This window comes from Rhea pennata, chromosome 14, assembly GCF_028389875.1.
Source record: "Rhea pennata isolate bPtePen1 chromosome 14, bPtePen1.pri, whole genome shotgun sequence".
In the NCBI taxonomy this organism is placed as follows: Eukaryota; Metazoa; Chordata; class Aves; order Rheiformes; family Rheidae; genus Rhea; species Rhea pennata.
The window spans coordinates 17,201,196-17,213,652 of NC_084676.1; the positions used below are offsets into that span (position 1 = coordinate 17,201,196).

The window sequence follows — 12,457 nt, forward strand, 5'->3', positions numbered from 1 at the left end:
GAATCAGAGTGCATCCGTTTCTGTACGGAACTGAAGGGGGACAAGGCATCCTAACGCGAACAGCCGTTTAGAGGAACAGACGCTCTGGCAGATCAGTGTCTGTAGCTGAGCCAATAAGCTGACACAACTGATTTTATAATCACATTAGTGCTGTCTTGAAATAACACGCCCACTCAAATATAACAGTGATTTCATTTTCAAAATGTTGTGGTATTTTTGGTGCTAAAGGTAGAGGATTAATTTTTTCAAGGTCAAAATCACTGGGCTGGATGCTCTAAGCATCCTAATCGCTTTAGGGTCCGCTGAGAATTGAGCACCTTCCAGAAAGGTAGCAGGGTTGGGCTTGCTAATAAGCATTAGAAGGTTTCCTGTCCTTGGTGGAACAGAAAAAGGAATATAGCTTCGCTGAAAAGATTTTCTTAGTTCTCTTTGTGCCTTTTGTTCCATCCTGCTGCCAAAAAAAATATGCATGTTTGGGAACGGAGACAGGTTCCCAGGCTAGGAGACAATGAATCCTGGGGGTGTAACTAAGGCAGTGATCTCTCTTTGGCAGGGTGTTGGTTGTAATGCTGCACTGCTAGTGTGTAAATACTTGATACTTGTCCTCCAGTATACACTTTATTGTTAGCTAAGGTGTTTCAGTTTCCTTATCTACACTATTAAGCCTTTAAAGGGTGGGTGTGTACAGAGGTTGAAGGGAGACAGAGGAGAGGCTATATGTAGATAGTTCTTCTGCCCTGGCTGTTTTATTTTCCTAACCCTGTGTTTCCCAAATAGCTCTGGAGTTTGGGCAGTCTATACTAGCAGCCCCACTGCAGCGCAAAGCAAAAAGAAGAAACCAAACATAGTGAGAATGGAAAGTTCCTCTCTCTCCTTTTCAGTCTTATAAAGCTCAGTATGGAGGTGAATTTTTAAATGTTTAGCCAGGTAAGAGATTCAGGCAACTGAACTTTCTTGGGGACTAACTCAGAACTGTAGCAGGTGCTCTTCCGAAACAAAGTACTTGGCTTGGCCTTGCCTTCTCTAGCAAATGTGGCAACCTGTGTGTATGCATTTATTATTAAAGGGAGGGAGTAAAATTAATACAGAATGTCCATGCACATGCTTCTATCTCAAGGGCAGGGAGGGGAGAGAAGCATGTGATGTATTAGTCACATTACTTCATATGTATAGAGCACATGACAGTTTGTGATGAGTGCTGGCCTAAAAATGCTAGTTTAGTATGACTTCTGATATTTATTTACAGATTTTTTTTTTCGCCCCCAACCCCCAATCTCCTCTTTCTATGTCTGGACATTAGTAACAGTAGCTTCTCTTGCAAGTAACAGCTCTCAGGAAGATAGAGAAGTCCTGGGTGAACAGAGAGTACTCAGCGTGGTGCTGCTTGCTGGAGCTGAGCTGACCACTCCGGAATGAGATATTTCACTGCTGAATTTCTCACTCTCTTTCTTTTAAATAAAGGGAAAATCATCATTTTGTATAGAGATGAAATAGCGCAAGCATTAGACTGTGGCATCTAGTGTGCAGCTGGAGCAGCAAAATTTCATGCATTAATAATAATAAACTCCAGAGAAGTACTAACTTCCTATGAAGTTTAGGCTTTTTTTTTTTTTTTTTTTTTTTTTTTTTTTTTTTTGTCTAGACAGAAAAAGGACTATAGGTGTGTTTGTCATTTCAAGTCACGTTGTGCTGTGTGCTGGGCTAGTTACGGAGCCATGATACCCTTGACTTCTGGACACAGGACTGCCGAGAATTTTTGATGGGTGTCTAAGCAGTAGTTCTCTCTGTGTTGCAAAATCGTATCACTTTCAACAGCCTGCGACCTCCTGGTAGCCTAAAGATTTTAGGTTTTGGGCAAAATAAGATAAACCTTGAAACTGTTCAGCTGTCTAAGAAAACAAGGCTGCTCAAGCAGAGAAACACACCAGATAGTTCACAAAGATCATCTAGAAAAGATATTATGCTGTTTCCAGACTAAAAACTTTTATTTCTACTTGAAGGGATATATATGTTGTCTTTTCCAGACTTCTTTTTTTGATTTTATAAACCTGCTATGTGGAGCAAGCTGAGCATATACATATTAAATAGCATGTACAAGGTCACCAATAACTACTATTAACATAAGAAAGCGGTAATCAGTAGATTCCACACTTGTTATCTTTTGCTTGTTTTAATGAAAGCTTGCAAGTACATTATGTTAAATGCTGGTTTTGTTCCCTGAGATCCAAAGGAAAAAGATTAGACTATTTAGCCTCCTGATGGCTATCTCTGCATAACCTGACCATAACAGAAAGTTTTTGTTAACTACTTCAATGGCTTGATTTTTATAACTATATTTAAGACATACAAAACAGCTGCAATTTTATTAAGGCTATGTCTTGATGACAGGGTTAACTTGAGCCCTGTATGCTCAAACTGACTCTGCTGGAGTTAGTCTGCTCTGAGTGAGAGTAACCACACCATGAAATAACAACATGGGAGCAGCAGAGACAATTGTGTTGGCAGCAGACAAATGGTGCTTACTTGAACTGTAGCCTTTCCACAACTCAAGCTAAAAGCGCCACTGCAGCTGAAGCAAAAATCTTTGTAAGTGCAAAACCCAGGAATTTAAAAGGGATGAGGCCATTCAAGCTATAATTCAAGTTAACTTTTCCGTGGAAACTAGCTTTGAGGCATGTGTTCATGTCTGTCTAAAGCTCAAACTGATGAATATAGACAAAAGCGGTTAGGAAGTGAAAAATGAAAGTGTGCAATACTACAGTTTTTGCTTGTGTCTTGTGCATACATTGGATATTTTTTCCCATTGGATGCTTGCATAAAATTCAAACAATTCAGCTGTCTACAGATGGGGTGGAGAGAGTGTGGGAAGGGGAACAGAAGGGAGGAAATGGAACTGAGAAGACTGAATTAACCTTACGATGCCTTGTTTTCAAGACGGGAGGAATTATCTCCTGTTAAGTCTGCAACTATGCAATTAAAATGTGAACAAGCCTTAAAAACCACATTTGTCCCATATTCCTAGACTTCTGCTCTAACAGTAGATCTTCCAAACTCAAGATTCATGCCCTAAAAGTATTTAAAAGCAAGGAAAAATGTGTAAATGTTTACTTTAATCATAAAACTCTGGTAGAAAATCAACTAAAGATATCTGAGGCTTACATAGAACAAGTGCCTTTGATATTAAGTTAAAAAATCCCATATATGTGTTTAGTAAAGGCAGATAATCTTGAGGATGGAATGTATCTTGGAAAAATTGACAGATGTCTCTGTGTTGAGTTTGTCCTTCCATAAAATGGACTTTGTCTCTCACCTGGTTGCTTGAGTGTTGTGAAGCTTCATTTGTTAATACAGGGCAAAGATTTAGGAAAAAACAGTCTTTGATTTTTAGGTGCCCTTTTGGACATCGTAAGTCAGAAGAACTGAATACTTGCTCTTCCTGGAGCCTCCATTGAGAGTTAAGACATCACTTACAGATGTCTTCTGCTGGACATACTGAAACAAAACGCTTGTTAGAAAATTTCATAACACTGGAAAAGAGGAACAAAGTCAGTTCAGTCTGACTGACACATGCCTATGTAGACATGCCTATTTTTCTGGAAAAAAACATATAGGAAGAGCAGATACATGCTCTGCATATATTGCAGAGCAACCAGCTGAGAAGTGTTATTGTTTGCCATTTCTTCTTTGGTGTTGAAATGTTTGTCAGTATTTTTGTAAGATATCAATAGAGTCTGTTTGAGACAAAAATTGAACACTTCCAAGTCCAGGAAAGTCAAATAATCTGTGTGTAGACAAATAAATGTAGGAATAATTTTTCCCTAAGTAAAAACTGTTGGCATATAATATACAGATAGCAAAGCAAGACTTGGTCTGCTGTAATATGCATCAGATTTCTATGTTCTTTCAATAAGATAATGATCAAATATGAAGGTAAAGAATTGTGCAACTATTCTATCAAACTTCAAAAGATTGGATGATATTGCAAAATTGATTAAGTTCTGGAGTATTTTCTCAGTTTGTACAAAGCCTTGCTCAATAGTGAGCACAGTCAGAATAGGGCTATTTTTCCCTCATTTGCTCAATTTCCGATGAAGATCAGCATAGGACTGCTGCTGGAATTAGACTTAATTAGAAGCTAGTTTTCAGAGCATGTTTATTCTGAAGTTTTTTGTATAGGCCAGGAAACTCACATTAGGGACCAATGAAGGAGAAATGGTTCTAGCTCTACTGTGACATATACTGATGAATACTCTTATGTTGATGACGTACTCATGAATACCATTTTCTGAAAACAACAGAATTATGCTAGCTTCTTTTCAGATTTACTGTGTTGCTTTGTGAGTGCCTAGCAGTAGAATTTCTGTAAAACTTTTGGTCTGAGCAACTTTGCTGGGCTTGTGAGGTATAGAAATTGCTCACCCTTAGGGATGCAGCTCTAGGCATGTATTCACTGATGAGATGGGGATGCCACAGCACTGTGCCTCTTCTGCCTATGAGCCAGATCCTGACCAGCCGCATCTGCCAAGCTCCTGGAGCTGTGCAGCAGCTGGGGAATGTGTCCTTCTCCTCGTGAGCAGCCCCATGCTGCGGCCTTGTCATAGACTCTGCACAGGGCAGTGCCGTGTCATATGTCCTGACATGTGGTGACAGGCCCGTGACATGTGATGTGACTGCAACCATGCACCTGCACCACCCCTGCTCATGCTGAGCCTGCTTGGTGTGTGCCTGTGGGTTTGGAGGGGGTAAATGAGCCTGTGCAGAGCTCAAGGCTGTTATGACTAGACTGCTTAAACTAGGTGGGACATCTGTAAGCTGTGCTGCAGTCTGTGTATCCTGTAAGTGGGAGAAACATGAGATGCACGTTGAGATAGTGGGAAAGGGATGGAAAAAGCTACCACAGAACTCCATGGCAATTTTTAACAGTAGCCTAAGAAGCTGACACTTTCAATAGCTCCGTGATGGGGTTGTAACCATGCTCATTAAGCCGCTCCCTCTCTCCCCTCTATTTTTACCACTTAAAAAGAGTGGAAGCACCAGGACTCACAGGTTCTCCTCAAACTTTCAGAACTAGGATGTGAGAACACAAAAAGAGCAGAAAAGCCTAAAATGGCAGCCTGGGACTGCATATGTCTGCCCCCTGCAAAGAGCATTGGAAGCATTTGAAAAGAGGTAGGACAAGCTGGCACGAAATGGCATACTCGGAGCCAGTTCAGAGCAGGGAATATACTGTTTTGGACTCAAAACCAGCGAACAGGTGCTGTGCAACGCCTGCCTACCTGCCTGCCTCTATACTGTCTGTCTCCTCTCTCTCTGCATGTGTTTTCTGTGTCAGATTTCTTGCAGTTTTATTCCTGTCAAGTAGCCAACAGATCTGCTGAAGAGCCAGCTGGAGTCCGTTCTCTCCCATGTTTCATCAACAAAATTGCCAGCTTGTTCTGATTCAGTATCTTTATTGTTGTTGATGAGGGTAAATGAATCAGAAAGAACACAGCTATGTATACAAAATACAAATTCTGGAACCTCATCCTGATGTGAGGAAATCTTATTAACTGTTCAAGGGGAGAAATCTGCTGTGAAAGCAGACTGACAGAAAATAGAAACCTCCTGAGGTCATCTATTTTGACCCTCTGCATTTTATTGTCTTTGTAAGGCAACTTCCAATGATACACAGCCTTCTAGCAAAAAAAATATAGCTTTAGATTAAAAAAAAAGCTAATTTACTGTAGGATTGTGACTTTCCTTTCTTCAGATTCTGAATGTAAAAGCTCTTAATGATTTTTACAGAAATATGCATCTCTAGATTAAAGTTGAGAATCCATTTTGTAAAACCTGAAATACCCCCCCACACACACTTATTTAGAAGTTTCAATTAATCTCATCCCACTTCAATCATTTTTTCATGTATTTCTTTGTAAGTTTTTTCCAACAGGGAGGGGAAAAAAAAAAAAAAAGTAAAAATCCTCTTAGGAGAAGCTTTTTTTTATGTAAAGCTGAATTTCGTTAAACGCTTATTAAACCCACCACCGATGGCTGCGGGCTCTGCGTTACGGAAGGAGCTGTTGTAGCTTCGAGGGGGCACCTAAGAACCGCAGCCCGTGAGGCACGGCTGCTAACGCTCCTCGCGTGAGTCTGCATCTCCGCGCTCGCTTCTGCTAACCTAAAAGGGTGCTGGATTTCGTATTTCGAAATGCTCATGGTTTAAGGGCACTTCGTTATTGCTGGCACGCTCACGCTTGGGAAATGCTAGGGAGTGATCGCTCTCGGCACGCTGAGTTCAGAAAATGCTGCGAGTTCCCCATATGGCTACGAGGAACACGGAGATGCAACAGAAATCTCAATTATTCGTATTAACGCCTTTGCGCCCCGGGCAGCCTGGAACGCGCACGGACAGAAGGCGGAATCACCGCAGGGTTAAAACCGAGGAAGTTCATCCTTCGGTCAGCGCCCGAATTTGTTCCCCGTCGCAGCCTGTCAGCGCCTGAGGCGGCCCCCGGCTGCGGGGGCAGCGCCGCGCCGGCCGCCGGGCACGGCCGCGGCCCGCCTTCCCGCCCGCCGGGGCCGGGGCCGGGGCCGGGCCGGCTCCGCCCCGGGGTGTGGTGCGCGCGGGGGAAGCTGCTGCGAGGGGCCCGGAGCGTCGCTGAGGGGCGGCCAGGCACCGCCCGCCTTCGCCTCAGCGCCGCCGCGGCGCCACCACCGACGACCCCTCCCCCGCGACCCGCACCACGTGACCTCGAGGCAGCTGAAAAGGGGGGGGGGGAGGGCCCGCACGCGCGCGCGCTGCACCTGTCAGTCAGCGCGTCACTTCCGCCCGTTGCCGCCGCTACCGTTGGGGACCCCCCGGCTCGCGGAGGCGCGCTCGAGCGACGCAGCGGCTCCGGGGACGGACGGCGGCGGCCGGGTCGGCAGCGCGGCGGCCGCGGGAGACGGCGCGGGAGGCGGCGGCCGCGGCAGGAGAGCAGCGAGGAGAGCGCGGAGGCGAGCGGAGGCCCGCACCGGCCCCCCGGGGTAGGAAGAGGCGGAGGAACCTGCTGCCGGTGCTGAGGACGGCGGGGAGGGCGAGTCACCCGGCAACGGTGAGGGGCCGGCGGGGCGCATGCGCGGCCGCGGGGCGGGGGCGCGGCCGGGGCCCCTCGGCGGCGGCCCGGCACCCCCGGTCCCGCGGCGGCTTCAGGAACCTTCCGGGAGCAGCGCGGGGAAGGGGCGCGGGAGCCGCCTCGTCGCCGCGGCGGGGCCGGGGTGGTTAAACTGTTGCGCGGCGCAGAAGTTGCTAGAGGCTGCTGGACGGAGCTGTCAGGCGGCGCCTTTGCATCCTGGCTTGTGTTTCTCTGCGGGGGAACCGTCAGGCGAGCGCTGACAGCCGGCGCGGGGGCTCTTGGCCTCCCGGGTGCTCTCCCGCAGGGGCTCAGCCACGGGACGTGGCGCGCTGACAGCCGTGGCCTTGCAGCCCCATGCCGACCGAGTTGGTACCAGAAGTTCAGCTAACCCCGAATCTTCCGCGAGCACAAAGGCGTTGCTGGCACCACGGATTCTTTGGAGGCTTAAAACCCCAGCCTGAGACCAATGTATCTTCCGAGGAATCTGCCAGTGTGGGTTCCCATTGTTCTTGGGAGCTCCTTAGGGATTTAAACATTTACGTGCTTCTTGCTACCAAAAAGCTGCTTTAATATGAGATACTCCAGAGATGGACTACTACTTCCAGGTTTAAAAGCAAATAAGAAAAAAAAAAAAAAAACATCAAACACTACAACTTAAACTTCTAGCACAGAACTGACTTGCTCTTGATTTCTTTAGTCTTATTGCCTTTTTACTTTTTTTTTTTTTTAATTTGTTATTGCTGTCAGACTCAAGGAGGAGGAAAGGTAAAGGATGAAAAAGTAAATACAGCCTAGATACTCTTTTTAGCCTTGCCTGGGTAAAAGAAATGAAACCAAATATAAGAAAATTACACTTCTTTTGGCTTGTATTCCTGAGTGTCCTCAGGAATTAGTACGTGACTTTAGAATAACTTATTGAACTGGGTTAGTAGTTAGGTTGGAAATTTGCCATTGCAGCTTGTCTGTCCTCTGTGCCATGTAATCTGCCAGCATAAAAAAAAAAAAAAAAAAAAATGTTTGTTGCTATCTCACTAGCCCCTTTATGGGTGTTTTTTTTTTTTTCCTCATTGCTCGTAAGCTGCTTTATGCGCTTTTTGCTGTGGTGTGATTTTTGAAGATATATAGAATGTTTTTAGCTGCTCCCCCCCCTATATTTTATATGTTGTCTAGCATAGTAGGGGTCCTTTTCTTGTCTTCACAAAACTATAACAACAGGTATTTCTATTAATGTTTTGAAAGCACCTTCCTAAAATAATACAGTAACATTTCCAGTAAGAGCAATCAAATAGTGTTTCATAGTTACTTCAAAAGAAGCTGTTAGGACAGGACCTTATGTGATGATTTCTAATTCTCTCAAGTTCTGGCACAGGCAACATGCCAAAACATCTGAGTTTGGCAAAGTATAGTTTTGATCTGCTCAATCTTACTTGATACGGAGTCTTATTTGTCATCTGTGGCTCACAATGAGACCTGTGCCAGCAGTAAAGCTTTTATTTTTAATGTACATAGCAACATGTTTGCAAAAGCAGGTGAGGCTTAAGATGCTTTGCATTTGGAACATACACGATTCAGTTTTGTGATAGCCCTACCTTCCCTGTGGGTGTGGCTTTTTTTCTTTTTATTTGCCATTCTCCCCCCCCCCCCCCCCCCCCATTTCAAATATTCAATCTTTTGATCTCTGGTCAAATGTTTATAGCTTAGCACTGATGCCTTCTTCTAGGGCTTATTAGGAAGTAAAACCTGCCAAGTCTAAGTGATTTTTTTTTCAAAAGACATTGCAACTTTAAGGAAGAGGAAGTGATGTTTATAAGAGAATGCCTTTAAATTATTTTTATATTTTGTGCATAACACCAAATTATTTTTGCTGCCAGCTTAGCACACAAAATAAAAAAATTAGTAACCATTAGGATGGGAGTGAGCTGACTTGCAAGACAATTCAGTGTTTGGATCTGTAAGGATGAAAGCTGGTAATCCTTTAACTATTTTTCTCGCCTTGCAAACACAGTTTTGTATTTGCTAATCCTTTGAAATATGAGGACTCTTACTTAAGACCCGAAAAAATTAGATTTTATCCAATGCATCTGAAAAAGACTTACAGAATGGAGGGAAATATTAAATCCTCTTTGGTAGAATCTGAAAGAGTGAGAATTTTTACTTGTAATGCTGATTTTAAAGTGACTGATACATCAGTTGTTCAGCAGAGAGACTGTACATCTCATGTCAGAGTTATATTCAGGCAGAGAATATACCTGAATTGTTTCCTGGAAAGTTATCTAAAATTAGGAGGTTCATTTTTGAGTTTCTTGCTGATTGTATTGTTTTGCAATAAGTTACAAATTTTACCTGTAACTAACTACTTTATTTCAGGATAATGACTAGCTGTCTCAAGATCTTAGTAAATTTAAATTTGGTTTTGTAGCTTTTTCTTTGGTGCGTAGCCAGCTGTTGGGACTTGGGAATGTTCAATCAATTCAAATGAAATCTGCTTACTCTTATAATCTAAATGATAATGTACTTATTACCAAATCTTCTACTGCACGCGTTTTCTTTGTAGAGTTGATTTACCCTGAAGTCTTAGCAAACATAGTTTAGAAGGTGATTACTGTGCTGACATTCTCTATTTGCAACATACAGATCAACACATTCGATGCTAGAAATGTATAATATTTTGCAGTTGGATCAAGGCCTTTATATTCTGACTATACTGAAATGAATAGTTCTGCTGTGATAGTGACTCATTGTACTCTTACAGGCTCTCACCTATGAATGTATGATATCTTATATTCTGTATGTTTGTCTTTGAAAAGTATGACAAATTGGAGGTTAAAAGATACTGCATTATGTTTGTGTTCAGACAACCTGTAACAAAGACTAACTTAGTTCACACACACACGCGCGCGCGTGTGCGCACACACACACACACAAATATACTGAGAGACTTAAATAGCTTATTTTAGTCGCTTGTCTAGATGTTTGTAAGAAATTTTGTGTGGCTGCTCCATCAGAACAGGGTATCTGGAGGGAGCCCTATATTGATTGTCAAGGTTTCAGTCTTGCTGGCTGCTCTGTTAACACATTTCTTCTGTTCAGTGTTCCCTGCAGTGTGTTAGGGATTAAAAATTAGTGGTCAGTTGTGTAAAATGATAGTTCTTGGACAAAATAAGAGGTGAAAGCTGGGAACCCTATGGATGTGCTTCCTTCTTCCTTTCCCCTCTGTGTTTGAGTGTGCACGTTAGAAAGCCTTTTTTCTTTGATGTCGAAATTCTCATTTCGTTAAATCTCTTGTTTTCTTATCATTGTTCTAATCTTACCAGGAGATTTCTTCAGCAGTCGCTTCTTTCTTTTTTTTTATTTTCCTTTTTCTCAAATTCAATAGTCATTGCCACAGAATTGAACTCTTCGTTAAAATGTTTTAGTCCTCCAGTGAAGATGCTAAGACTGTCCTTTATTTTGATGACACATGGTCAGCATTATGACAGGCAGGCTTTCTATAGTAAATGGGTTATGTACCACATTTTGTAATGCATTGAGTTCCAATGCATATTTCTGCTCGCTTATCAAAGAGGGTGAGCAACAGACTGATAATAAATGTATGTAATAGGATAACTTGTGTATAATAAATTAGGTGCATTATATATTTATAGTTTGCTGTTTTTGGTGTCTCTGAGTAGCTTGACTTCTCTTCTGAAGTTCATCCTAACAACGGTGACAATTGTTAAGCTGCTTTAGTTTTATAATATGAACTTGTGCAATTGCAGAGTTTTACTGATAATTTCTTCCTATGAGTTACCTTACTGTATTTTTATAGTGCTGTTGCACTTAAGTTACGTTTTTATCTGATGTACTGGGAAGTATACATGTGGTTGGTTGAATACAGCTTTACTTTGGGGGGAGGCAAGTAGGATGAATATAATTAGCTGTTACACAAGATACAGAAGCCTTTTTATTTATTAACTACTGCCGTTAAGAATGTGACGGGATTGTGCTAGCAGGAAGTTTCTTTATAATTCTGCACATGTGCATTGGCAGCAGCAGCTGAGAGCGCAAATCTGGCAGCATTCAGTGGTGGGCGTGAAGCAGCAAGCAAACATCTACTTTTTTTCTGCTATCGCTGATGGTTTTTATTAATTCATCTTGCTAAAATATCATTACAGAAATATGTTGAATTACAACAATGCTGCTAAAGCCTTTGGATTTTATCTAGTAAGTAAATATAAAATGTTATCTTTGTGTATGAAAAGGCTTGTAAATCAGCTAACAGATTTCAATGATTTCTCAGCTTACTGTTTTAAAAATTGTAAATTCTTGTGAGCGATGTTTAAATCAGTTGGTGTTTGTCAAGATTTACTAAAATCGCTACAGTGGCATTGATAAATGATTCATTTATTTCTTCACGTTTTGAGTTTCATAACTTCTTCCTAAATCTTTTATTTAGTCTAACTAATCCTGTGTAGCAGACATTAGATACGCTTCTGGTAAAGATCTGTATTTGATGATGTTTTTTTTCCAGAGAAAATATAACTGCCTGAGTTTAGGCTCAGTGAGCTTAAACTATAGATTGAATTTTAATCTTGGGGAAAAATTCTAATAAATATTATTGTTTTCTAGCTTGGAAGTTTTAAGTATAAAACCCAAAAGTCCATCCATTTTACTAATGTATTTCTCAGAAGAGCTTTCAGGAATTGTTTGGTTGCCTTTCTTCCATGGTGATGACATAAATGCTTAATTTGAATAGTTCTGACTTGTAAGTTGCAATGGTTGCTGCTGTATTTCCAGGAGTAGGGAAAAAAGACTGCGTCCCAAATCTGCTGAATCTGATGCTTTGGCTTTTGTGCTTAGGTTTGTTTTGTCAGTATTACCAGGTCGAGTATTTTCGGGGCTATCTAGGTACAAAGTAGCGGTTTCAGTGGCAGATAATGTAACATTGCAGCTAATTCAGTTGAGGTTTGGTGTGTTTTAGTACACATGTGAAGGTGTATGCATGCAAGTAGTGAGCTTTATTAATAAAAGAGCTGAGGTTGAATACTTCTGTTGAGTGCTTTTTGTATTGTGTGCAGAACTGCAACAATCTTGTTTCTTTTCAATTCCTATTTAATTAGAAAGCAAAGCTGTGAATGAAAATACAATAACCATGCTTAGAAATGAGAGGAGGAGGAAATCCACATGTGTTTGAAAAGACATTTATTCTAAAATGGTTTCATTGAACATACACAGAATTCTAACTTGCAGTGTTTTAAAATATTTTGCCTTTAAGGGAATGGACAATGCACTCTTAAGAAACCTAGCTTTTAAAATTTAAAATAATAACTGAGCCCAATTCTTTGATTTGCCAGTCCAGCCTTTTGACTCAAGTGGTTTTCAGT

At 41.9% G+C, this 12,457-nt stretch overlaps 1 protein-coding gene across 2 annotated transcripts in view; it reads left to right on the forward strand.

The window, feature by feature from the left end:
* The first annotated feature begins 6,887 nt into the window (after nucleotides 1-6,887).
* FAM13B (family with sequence similarity 13 member B) overlaps nucleotides 6,888-12,457 on the forward strand; it is a 50,176-nt gene continuing 44,606 nt past the window's right edge. For both annotated transcript variants that reach the window (XM_062587100.1, XM_062587101.1), the window contains exon 1: nucleotides 6,888-7,073. The gene's annotated coding sequence lies outside the window, so the exon portion shown is untranslated. The remainder of the gene's footprint in view (nucleotides 7,074-12,457) is intronic.